The 11662-nt window shown below is 43.9% G+C and overlaps 1 long non-coding RNA gene and 1 pseudogene across 3 annotated transcripts in view; both read right to left on the reverse strand.

Moving 5' to 3' along the window:
* Positions 1-4713, reverse strand: part of LOC130706854 (uncharacterized) — a 57064-nt gene extending 52351 nt beyond the window's left edge. For 2 of the 3 annotated variants that reach the window (XR_009006908.1, XR_009006906.1), the window contains exon 1: positions 4454-4708. This is a non-coding gene — a long non-coding RNA (uncharacterized LOC130706854). Of the gene's footprint in view, positions 1-1123; positions 1444-4453 lie in introns of all 3 variants that reach the window. The other variant, XR_009006907.1, reaches the window with a different exon arrangement.
* Positions 4714-5801: 1088 nt separating this feature from the next.
* On the reverse strand, positions 5802-7166 carry LOC103008430 (heterogeneous nuclear ribonucleoprotein A3-like; annotated as a pseudogene).
* Between the last annotated feature and the right edge of the window lie 4496 nt (positions 7167-11662).

The raw sequence follows: 11662 nt of genomic DNA on the forward strand, positions 1-11662 counted from the left end.
CCTGCAATGCAGGGGACGCGGGTTCGATTCCCAGTCGGGGAACTAAGATCCCACATGCCGCGGGGCAACTACGCCCTCGCGCCAAACTACTGAGCTCGCACACCTCAATGAGGTAGCCCACGTGCAGCAAACTACAGAGCCCACGCGCTCTGGAGCCTGCACGCCACAACTACAGAGCCCACGTGCCACAACTAGAGAGAGAAAACCCGCACGCCACAACTAGAGAGAAGTTCTCATGCTGCAACGAAGAGCCCGTGCGCCACAACGACAAAAAAGATCCCACATGCCTTAACGAAGGTCCCGCGTGCCGCAACTAAGACCCAATACAGCCAATCAACCAATCAATCAATCAATCAATCAATCAAGTGGGGCGGGGGGAGCAATACAGGAATTTCCCTGGCAGTCAAGTGGTTAAGACTCCAAGCTCCCAATGCAGGGGGCACGGGCTCGATCCCTGATTGGGGAACCAAGATCCCACATGTGGCACAGCGTAGCCAAAAGAAACAAAAAAAAGCAACACATACCATACGGCATTTATCCCAGAGAACGCATGTTCGCACAAAAAAAGGTACAGAAATGTCCACAGCATCTCTATCAGTAATAGTCAAGAAATGGGAAAAAACTCAGATGTTCGTCAATGGGCAAGTGATTAAACAAACTGAAGTATAGCCAAACCACGGAATACTACTCAGCAGTTAAAAAGAAAGCGGCACTGGGACCTCTCTGGTGTTCCAGCGGTTAAGACTCTGCACTCTCAATGCAGGGGGCCCAGGTTACATCCCTGGTCAGGGAACTAGATCCCACATGCTGCAACTAAAGACCCGCACAGCCAAATAAATAAATAAATAAATAAATATTTTTTTTTAAAAAAAAGGAGCACTATTGATTCATGCAATTTGGATGACTCTCCAGGGAATTACATTGATTGAAAAAGGCCAATCCAAAAGGTTACATACTGGGAATTCCCTGGCGGTCCAGTGTTTAGCACTCAGCACTTTCACTACCTGGGCTGGGTTCAATCCTTGGTCAGGGAACTAAGATCGCACAACCGGCAGCGCAGCCAAAAAAAATTTTTTTTACTTAAGAAAAAAAGAAAGGTTACACACTATATGATTTTACTCACATAACATTCTTTTTTTTAAATTAATTAGTTAATTTATTTTATTTTTGGCTGCGTTGGGTCTTCGTTGCTGCGTGTGGGCTTTCTCTAGTTGCGGCGAGCGGGGGCTACTCTTTGTTGCAGCGTGCGGGCTTCTCGCTGCGGTGGCTTCTCTTGTTGCAGAGCACGGGCTCTAGGCACGCGGGCTTCAGTACTTGTGGCACGTGGGCTCAGTAGTTGTGGCTTCCGGGCTCTAGAGCGCAGGCTCAGTCGTTGTGGCGCATGGGCTTAGTTGCTCCGCGGCATGTGGGATCTTCCCGGACAAGGGATCGAACCCATGTCCCCTGCAATGGCAGGCAGATTCTTAACCGCTGCGCCACCAGGGAAGTCCCACGTAACATTCTTGAAATGACAGGTTGCCAGGGACAGATAGGGCCGGGGGAGTGGGAGATGGGCCATCTTCCCCAGGGGGTATTTTCCCTTGATCATCTGCACAAAAACTTTATTGCAACTTTATCCACTGCACTATCAGATCATTATGATTTGGTGGGGAGTGGGGGAGCAGCAGTGGCTATAAAATGGCATCAGGAGAGATCCTGTGGGATGGAAATGTTCTATATCTGGACTGTGTCAATGGCAATACCCAGGTTGTGACAGTATACTATGGTTCTGTAAGATGTTACCATTGGGGAAAACTGGGTAAAGGACACACAGCAGCTATCTCACTATTATTTCTTACAACTGCATGTAAACCTACAATAATCTGTAAACAAAAAGTTTAATCAGAAATGAAGGCAACACATGCCTCTTGTAACAAGTAAAACAATAGTCTGTGGTCAACCTCTTTCTCTACCCGTCCCATTCCCTCCCTCTTGAGATCACCATGCAAACTCACTGCTCATACAAACAGGCATGCATTTAATACTTTCTGTTTACTGTATCAAAATGGGATCATACGTACTACATACTACCCTGCAGCCTACCTTCTTCACCCATCATCCCTATATCATAGACAGCTTTAAAAAAAAAAAATTATTTTAAGTGACAAGCAGGATGGCAGGTATAGAAATTTTCTGACTAGGGCAAATCTGACAAATGTTTACCGTGCTAATGTGCCATAGCTCAGCCAGGTGCATTCAGTGAGAGCACAATATGCAAGTAGCATTCTAAAGAGATCTGCAAAAAATGCAAGGTCTTCAGCAGCTCTTCGAGGATCCCATCCCCCTCTCTGCCTCCTCCATGGAACCATCCCATGGAGGTTTAACAGTTTAACTCCATTTGCCCCCTCCTGCTGTTTGTGCTTTTGTTGTATACTTCTGTTCTACATCTCCACAAGACATTATTATTGTCATTTATTTACAAAATAACATATAAATATAAAGGTGTATGTACCTGGGTATATGTACATGTATATAGTAAACACACACACACTTTAAGTGCTCTTTGTTCTTTCCTGCAGTTGTGTTCTTTTTTTTGGGGGGGTGGGGGCAAGTTTTTATATTGGTAAAGTTCTGTACTACTAGAAATATAAGATTTGAAAAGAAAAGTGAGACTTGAGGATTATCTGTGGAGCTTATCCTCATTCTCCTGCTGACGCATTATGTGTTTATAATTTGAGAACTGCAGATAAATACAAACTGGTCTTCTCCATACTTGCTCACTAAGGAATTCCTCATTTCTAGGAAACGTCTATTTCAAGGAAAGGAAACAAACAAAAACACCTAGTGCACTAGATGATTAAAAGGTACACATTTTATAGCCTGAGTTCGAGAAAAAAATTACCCAAGAAACGGCCTTTTTCCCTAGGAGCCAGCTTCTACTAGGGGAGTCTAGGGTTCTCTAGGCAAAGAAAAAAAACTTGCCAGTTTCAACAGAATAACAGAAACGTTCAGCCAATCAAATATACAGAACTCATCACTTGCAGTCAGGAATGAAAGGCCTGTATCAACAGAAAACATAAATGGCACAGGCAACGTCTGGAACAGAAAACAAACAGGAAATACTTGAAAAAGCCAAAATTGCAAAGACGAACAGGGTATGAAATTACACGCCGGGCAATGCACCTGTTAAAGGAAAATAGGCGCACAGCAAGTCTGAAGTCCTAAGAATTCGGTGTTTAACACTACTTCTGCGTGCTGCCCAGCAGAAAACTCGGGTCCTGGCTTAATCCACAACGCACACTTCATTTAAGGAGGTGAACTGCTTGGTCTGACTCAGTTTCTTATTCTGTAAAATGAATGCAACACAGTGAGTCCCCAAAGAATTCTGCACAAATGCTTTGTAACTCCAAAGTGCTGTGCAAATCAGAGCAGCCCTTCTCTCCTTCACATTCGTTTGGCTTAGAATTTCAGAAGTTTAGCTGAAAATATAGACGACTTGGAAGCAAGGGACTGAGAGTGGCCCACACAGGTGGATAGAAGTGCAGAAATTGGAGCACCTCATACAAACCACAAGAGAACACGTTCACGTGCACACGTTATCAGTAACAGAAAACGCCACCGGTAGCAACCGTAAACCACTGAGAGGACCAGCAACGACATGTGTCCAAATCCAGCCGGCAGCACAGCCTCGTCGGCGGCAGTGCCTTAAACACAGCTCCCCGCACTCCGCGGCCTAACAAGATCCACTTTTTCAAAAAAGTTTAGCAACTTGCCAAGTACACTGGCATAGTTCACCTTTTTTAATTGCTAAGCAAACATGCAGGGGAGTTGAGACAATCAAGGGAATGTTCAGCCTTCCTCAAAAATAAGATCCAGGAAATTCACGTTTTGCTTGAACACTTTCATGTCTAAAACTGATCACAAACCTCTGTCTGATGTTGTCTTCTCGCTGCTGGCCAATGAGCCCGGGAAAGACAACGAATTCTTTCCAACAGGGAGGGCTCTCTGCACTCTTCAGCTAAACCAACGAGGCTTTACCACCGTCACATTTAAAATAATGAGGAGGACGCCTCGATGGAGTTTATCGGGCTGCGCTAATCATGAGGGGCCTCGGGCGCCCAGGGCGGCTCCCAGCGCCGATGGCCGCGGGACCGGACGCCCTCCCCGAGACCCCCCCAGCACCCCCTCCCCGGGACGCGGCCGCGGGACAGGACGCCCCCCAGAACCCGTGCCCGGGACGCAGCTGCGGGACAGGACGCCCCCCAGAACCCCTGCCCGGGACGCGGCCGCGGGACACGAAGCTCCCCCCTCCCCAGGAACCCCTCCCCAGAGCGCGGGCCTCGCCGCCGTCACGCGGCACCCGCCGCGCTCACCGCGGGCCGGGAGCCCCCTTAGGCTGACTGGCCCCCGCCGGCCGACTGGCCCCCGCCCGCCGCCCGGCCTCCCTCCGGCCCGCGCCGCCCGCCGCGCTCACCGCGTTCTTCTTCGGCACCATCTTGTTCATCTTCTTGGCAATGCGGACCACCTCGTCCTCCATGGCCCCGGCAGGCCTGCCCCGCGCCGGGCCGCGGGGGACGGGAAACGAGCGGAGCTGGCGGGGCGGCGGGTAAGCCCAGGCATCGGCGAGGGCCCTCAGCACGCGCGACAGACGCGCTTCCTCACTCACGACGACTGCGACGGCGGCGGCGACGGCGGCGGCGGCGGCGGCGCTCCTCCCCCGCAGGCAGCGCCAATCCAACTCCCAGCTCGCGGCGGCGGCGGCGGCGGCGCTCCTCCGCCGCAGGCAGCGCCAACCGAGCTCCCAGCTCGCGGCGGCGGCGGCGCTCCTCCCCCGCAGGCAGCGCCAATCGAGCTCCCAGCTCGCGGCGGCGGCGGCGGCGGCGCTTCTCCCCCGCAGGCAGCGCCAATCGAGCTCCCAGTTCGCGGCGGCGGCGGCGGCGCTCCTCCCCCGCAGGCAGCGCCAATCGAGCTCCCAGCTCGCGGCGGCGGCGGCGCTCCTCCCCCGCAGGCAGCGCCAATCCAGCACCCAGCTCGCGGCGGCGGCGGCGCTCCTCCCCCGCAGGCAGCGCCAATCCAGCTCCCAGCTCGCGGCGGCGGCGGCGGCGCTCCTCCCCCGCAGGCAGCGCCAATCCAGCACCCAGCTCGCGGCGGCGGCGGCGCTCCTCCCCCGCAGGCAGCGCCAATCGAGCTCCCAGCTCTGTTCTTTTTTTTTTTTTTGAATTTTGAGATTTTTTCATTTGAAGTAAATCTTAATGCTATTAAATTCACAGATATGCTAATTTAAATACCCAATTCTATTATCTAAAACACACATTGCAAACATACAAATATCTATTCTCTCCACATGTCAGAGCCCATTCATTTCATGGTTTGGAAATGGGGAGAATAGATCCCCTTAAACTGCAAGTCAGCAGGTGTTTCTTTACAGTTAACTTTAGCAAAATTCATACAAAATATTAATTAACAATGATCTTCTTTACTTGTTAACTCACAAGGAAACACCTTCAAAACTGCATTTTGTTAAAGTTTCTGTACTAAAATGTAGAAAAACTGAACTACACAAATATTGAAAAGTTAAAAATTCCTTAATTTTTTATTCCTGGTACCACTACCACAATTTACAGGGCAATAGACCTTATGTAATGAAAAGAAAAAGAAAAAGACAAAGCTACAACAGATAAAAGACCTCAGGAATGTACATCTAATTGACACTCCTTTGCATTAATCAATAGCTGCACTTTTTGCAAACTGTGGCTAGGACAGTCCTGAACAAGAAGGGTTTCCTGTTTAAGCTGCAGTAACTTTTCTGACTATGAATCATCGTTCCTTCTGTGGCAGATTTTTACAGTTCCTCTAATGCATTTGGGACGACTGTCTCAAAGTAACCTGCAGCTTTCCTGACAACTCCTCGCTCTCTCTCCTGCTAAGAACTGTAGCCCTTTTCTTCTGAGTTTTGAGAACCTTCTGCTACCATATCCACCACTTCCACCACCAGATCCATAACCACCACCATAGGGACTTCCCGAGCTTCTTCCACCAAAACTGCCTCCCTTCATGGGTCCATAATTTGATTGCTGTTGGCCACTATAATTTCCAAAATCATTATAGCTCCCACCACCACCATAGTTACCTCCAAAATTTCCTCCTTAATTGTAACCATCACATCCTCCACCACCGCCACTATATCCACCATCTTGGTTTCCATATCCTGGTCCACCACCACCATAGCCTCCTCTAGTACTGTAACCAGGACCACCGCCATAGTTACCACCGTCGCCTCCAAATCCGTTATATCCACCATCACCTCCTCCATAACTACCTCTGCTGCCACCACCTCCACCACCATAGCCTCCTCTTCCACCAAAGTTTCCACCACGGCCAAAGTTACCTCCACCACCTCCAAAGTTTCCTCCACGACCCATAAAGTTGCCAGATCCACCTCCACGACCTCTTTGTGATCCAGCAGATTGCATTTCTTGTTTAGAAAGGGCCTTTTTCACTTCACAATGATGCCCATTAATAGTGTGGTATTTCTGAACAACAATTTTATCAACGGTATCATGATCATCAAAAGTTACAAAAGCAAATCCTCTTTTTTCCACTCTGCCTGTCTTCCATAACTTCTATGGTTTCAATCTTGCCATACTTTTCAAAGTAGTCTCTCAAATTACATTCTTCTGTATCTTCTTTAATACCACCAACAAAAATTTTCTTCACTGTGAGATGGGCACCAGGCTTTACAGAATCCTCTCTAGAAACAGCTCTCTTTGGTTCCACTACACGCCCATCAACCTTGTGTGGTCACGCACACATTGCTGCATCCACCTCTTCAACCCAAGAGTAAGTCACAAAACCAAAGCCCCTGGAACGTTTTGTTTGGGAGTCTCTCATCACCACACAATCTGTAAGTGTGCCCCATTTCTCAAAATGTTCTCTTAAGCTATCGTCTGTAGTTTCAAAGCTCAGACCACCAATAAACAGTTTTCTCAACTGTTCTGGTTCCTTTGGATCATGGCCCTCCTCTCCCCGGCGGCAGCGGTGGCGGCGGCGGCGGCGACGGCGACGGCCGGAGTCGGGCTGGGGGCGACCGGGCGGCGGTTTTACCTCCGTTTTGAGACCGGACTCGCCTCTTCCAACTCGAGTTCAATATGGGACCGAGAGCCCAGCTCTGTTCTATGTTGGGCCATTTTACTTCAGCCTAAAAAAATTTCTTCTAGTATTCCCTAAGGTCTGCTGGGGATCAGTTTTCTTATTTTTCATTTATCTGTATTTGATTTTCTTAATTTGATTCCAATTTTCTGTTGAGAGTCTCCATATTTTAATCTATTAATCCCCATCTTTTACTCTCAATATAGTCATTTTAAAGTTCTGTGCTAACTCCAGAATCTGAATTCCCTCTAAATCAATTTTTCTTGGTTTGTTTTTTGTTTTTTGTCTTAATTTTTAGTCACTTTTTCATGCTTCAGGAATTTCATAATTTTTGATTGTGTGCTGGACATGGTGAATAAAAAATTCATAGAGACTGAAGATGCTATTACTTTGCACCAGAGAAGATTTACCCCTTTCTCTGTTAATCAGAGTGGCTGATCATTTCAGTCATTTCAGGAATTTTACTAGGTCAGAACTGGGTTGGAGCTTTAGTTGTCTCATCCTACCTATGATTTTTCCTAATTTGTGGCCTCCCTGGGTTTTTGCTGTGAGCCTGACAGGTCTTTGATTCTTCAATAAATACAGTCAGTTATTGACTTCAGTCTTTCAGATGTTTGAATTCAGCTCTTTAGGCTCTCAGTTCTCACAGCTTCAGAGTATGGCAAATGTAAGGAGAGACCAGCTATGTATTTGTTGCCATTACACTTCCTCAATGAAAATTTGTCTCATAAACACTGAAACATTGCAGATGATTTCACTTTTTCTGACTCAGCCCCCTTCTTGGGGATGGCACTTCTGGGTTTTTACTGTGAGTCTGGTAGGTCTCTAATTCCTCACTTTGGAAAGTTCTCTCCCTCAGGCATTAGGTATTTAGCTTCCTGCTTTATATAGGTTCAAAAACTGGCAAATGTCTTGAAGAGGAGACCTAATGATTGTCACAGGCCCCTTTATCTAGCGGGATTTGGTTTGTTAGTGCCATGACTGTGCAGGAAATTTCACTCTGCTTTCTTGGCTCAGTCCCCCATCATCCTATACCACCCTGACACTAAGGAAATGTCCTGTGGGGGAAATCGGCTTGACACTCTGCTAGATTTCACTCCATCATGCCAGCAAATGAGTTCATCAAAAGGTATGGTGATTTCTCTTTTCCAGTGGAGTATGTCTCCCTACACCAATCCCCTTTTCCAAATCTCTAAATGTCCCTCTCTAGAATATTAGTTGATATTGTTTCTTGATTGCTTCCTTAGCTCGATGATCATTTATTCAAGTGTGTTTGCTCGTTGCAGCAGGAGTGATGGCCTGTGCCTACCTAGTGCAGGCATATTATTATGGAGATATGGCTTTGGTCCCAGACACCACAATAAGGAGAATATCCTAAGAAAGCAAGTCACACGAGTTGTTTGGTTTCCCAGTGCATGTAAAAGTTATGTTTATGCTATACTGTAGTCTATTAAGTGTGCAATAGCATTATGTCTAAAAAAAGTACATATCTTAATTTGAAAGTAGACTTTAAGAATGCTACCCATCATCTGAGCCTTCAGCAAGCTGTAATCTTTTTGCAATAGTAACATCAAAGATCACTGATCACAGATCATGTAACAAATATAATAGTGAAAAAGTTTGAAATATTGTGAGACTTACCAAAACGTGACATAGAGACACGAAGTGAGCAAATGCTGTTGGAAAATGGCACCACCAGTAGACCTGCTTGACACAGGGTTGCCACAAACCTTTAATTTGTAAAAAAAAAAAAAAAAAAAAAAAAAAGAAAAAGAAAAGCATTATCTGCAAGGTACAATAAAGTGAAGTGCAATAAAGTGAGGTATGCCTATACATCCTGCCTCAAAGTAGAAATCCTATTTAGATCACCTTTAATTTCTCTCTATGATATATTAATAGTTTTCTGTTCAGCGTTCTTACATTTTTTATTACACTTATTATTAGGTATATGATGTTTTGATGATAATGTAGATGGCATATTTTTTAGTTTTTAATTTTATAACTTTTCAGACACAGAAAAATGTTAGTGGAATTTTTTAATGTTTGATCTCTTATCTGGCAACTCTTCTAAAAACTAACTGATATTCTGATAAGTTATCTGTAGATGGTTTTGGATTTTCTGTATCCTTAATTATATCAAATATGGAAAGTGACAGTATTATTTCTTCCTTTCTTAGCCTTATATTTCTGATTTCTTTTTCCTGCCTTACTGCTAATGCCATTTAATACTTTTACTAACAGGTTGAATAGAAAAGGTAAGAGTTGGCATTCTTATTTTGTTCCTAATCTTACAGTGGACATTCTCCACATTTCACTATAAATAGGATGGTGGCTCTAAAGTTTTTTGTAGTTTCCCTTTGCTATGAGTTTTTAATCATACATAATTATTGAATTTTATCAAATGCTTTATCTGACTATACTGATATGATCATATACATTTTCTCCTTTATTTTATTGATGTGGTGCATGACATTTATTGATATTTGAATGTTAACTCCCCTTGCATTTCTGGAGTAAAACAACTTGGTAGGAATTCACACACACACACACACACACACACACACACACACACATTCACTCACACACTCTACATTTGATTGTCTAACATTTTGTGTATGATTTTTGCTTCTGTATACATAAGGGAGATGGGCCTATTTTCTTTTCTCATAATTGTCCTTTCAATTAGTGAATAGTATATAGAGGGTAGAGATTTAAAAGACCTTTTAAAAGGTCTTCTTCTTCTGTGATATAATACAATACAGTATTACTCCATTTTTTAAAAATGACCTTTTTTATTTTCAAATAATTTCAAATCTGCAGAAAAGATACAAACAGAGTTCCCTTTACCTCTCTCCCAGTTTTTCCTATTGCTAACATCTTATACTACCATAGTATATTTTTCAAAATTAAAAAGCCAACATTTATACATTACTATTAACTAAACTTAAGACTTTTTTTGGATTTCACCAGTTTTCCTGTTAATGACCTTTTTCTGTTCTAGGACCCAATCCAGTATATCACATTCTTTGTCACAACTTAGTTAGTTGTCATGTCTCCTTAGTCTTCTCTGGTCTATGACAGTTCCTCATTCCTTCCTTGTTTTTCATGATTTTGACAGTCTTGAGGAATATTTGTCTGATATTTTGTAGAATTGTTCTCAGTCTGGGTTTGGCTGATGTTTTTCTCATGATTAGACTGGAGTTATAGGTTTTGACAAAGAATACCGCAGAAGCGAAGTAACCGTCTCATCACATCATAACAGAGAGTATGTAGTGTCTCCGTGACATCACTGGTGATGTGAAACATCATCACTTGCATAACATGGTGTTTGCTTGGTTTCTCCACTGTAAAGTTACTTTTTCTCCCATTTTATACTCTCTTTGGAATTCAATCATTAAGGCCAGCCCAGGCCTGGACTTAAGGGGAAGATTAAGCTTCACCTCCACCTCCTTGGGGAGGAGATGGATGCCGGGGGGGGGGGGGGGGGTGGTGGCGGGGGGGAGGTTACCTACATATGGAATTCTTCTGTTGGCAAGGTTTGTCTTCTCCCTCCCTCCTATTATTTATTTATTTATACACTCATTTATTTACTCCATTATGTTTTAATATGGATTCTTTATAATCTATATACATAATTACAACCTTAAAAACCTCTGGTTCCCCCACTGACATATAAACTTTTTGAGGAAAGGCTCTGTTTCTTTTTTATTTTTGTACACTCTATGCGTTTAGCATAGTCCCCTAATTTATAGTGGACTTCCAGTAATTATTTTTTAATGGATATCTTTCCACTTCAACTGAAAAGTACCCTTTCTTTATATAATAGCATTCTAAATCCAAAATAAAAGTAGATTTTAAAATAAGTAAAAGTAAACTCATGCATGATCACCCTGTAATAAGTATGTAAAAAAGCAAAGGGTACTGCAGAAATAACTTAACCATTTGAGTTGGATGTGTCTCCAAAAAATATTGAAGCCACATTTGGAAAGAAATTACAGTATTTGATAAGCCAAGGATATGACCTGCTGTGTGCTTTCTCTTTTTTGTTCAGATCACCAAAGGAGATTAAGACCCCGTTTTCTCCCGTCTCTGGAAAATTATCATCTGATGCAGTCACTCAGATAACAACAGAGAGTCCAGGAAAAACCATGTTTTCATCTGAGATTTTCGTTAATGCTGAAGATCGTGGACATGATATTCCAGAGCTCAGTACACAGAAGTCGGGCAAAGTTCCTGTCAAGTTTGCTTCATCATCTTCAGTCCAACAGATTACTGTTCTTCATGGCACAGATGATAAGAGAATTTTAGGTCACATTACCAACTTTTGTGGGTCATTAACTAAGAAATTTCTTGATTGGGTCTTTCTAGTTAGAAAACCTAATTTTAATTTAAAGCATTAGGTTGTACATGATTAAAACATCTTTTATTTACATAGCTATGAAGAGAATATAATTTATTATGTTTTTACTTCAATTTCTAGTGAAGTTAACAACCTATGTGAAACTCATGCTACTTGTGGCTGACGTATTTTCAA

This window comes from Balaenoptera acutorostrata, unplaced genomic scaffold, assembly GCF_949987535.1.
Source record: "Balaenoptera acutorostrata unplaced genomic scaffold, mBalAcu1.1 scaffold_1024, whole genome shotgun sequence".
Taxonomy (NCBI): Eukaryota; Metazoa; Chordata; class Mammalia; order Artiodactyla; family Balaenopteridae; genus Balaenoptera; species Balaenoptera acutorostrata.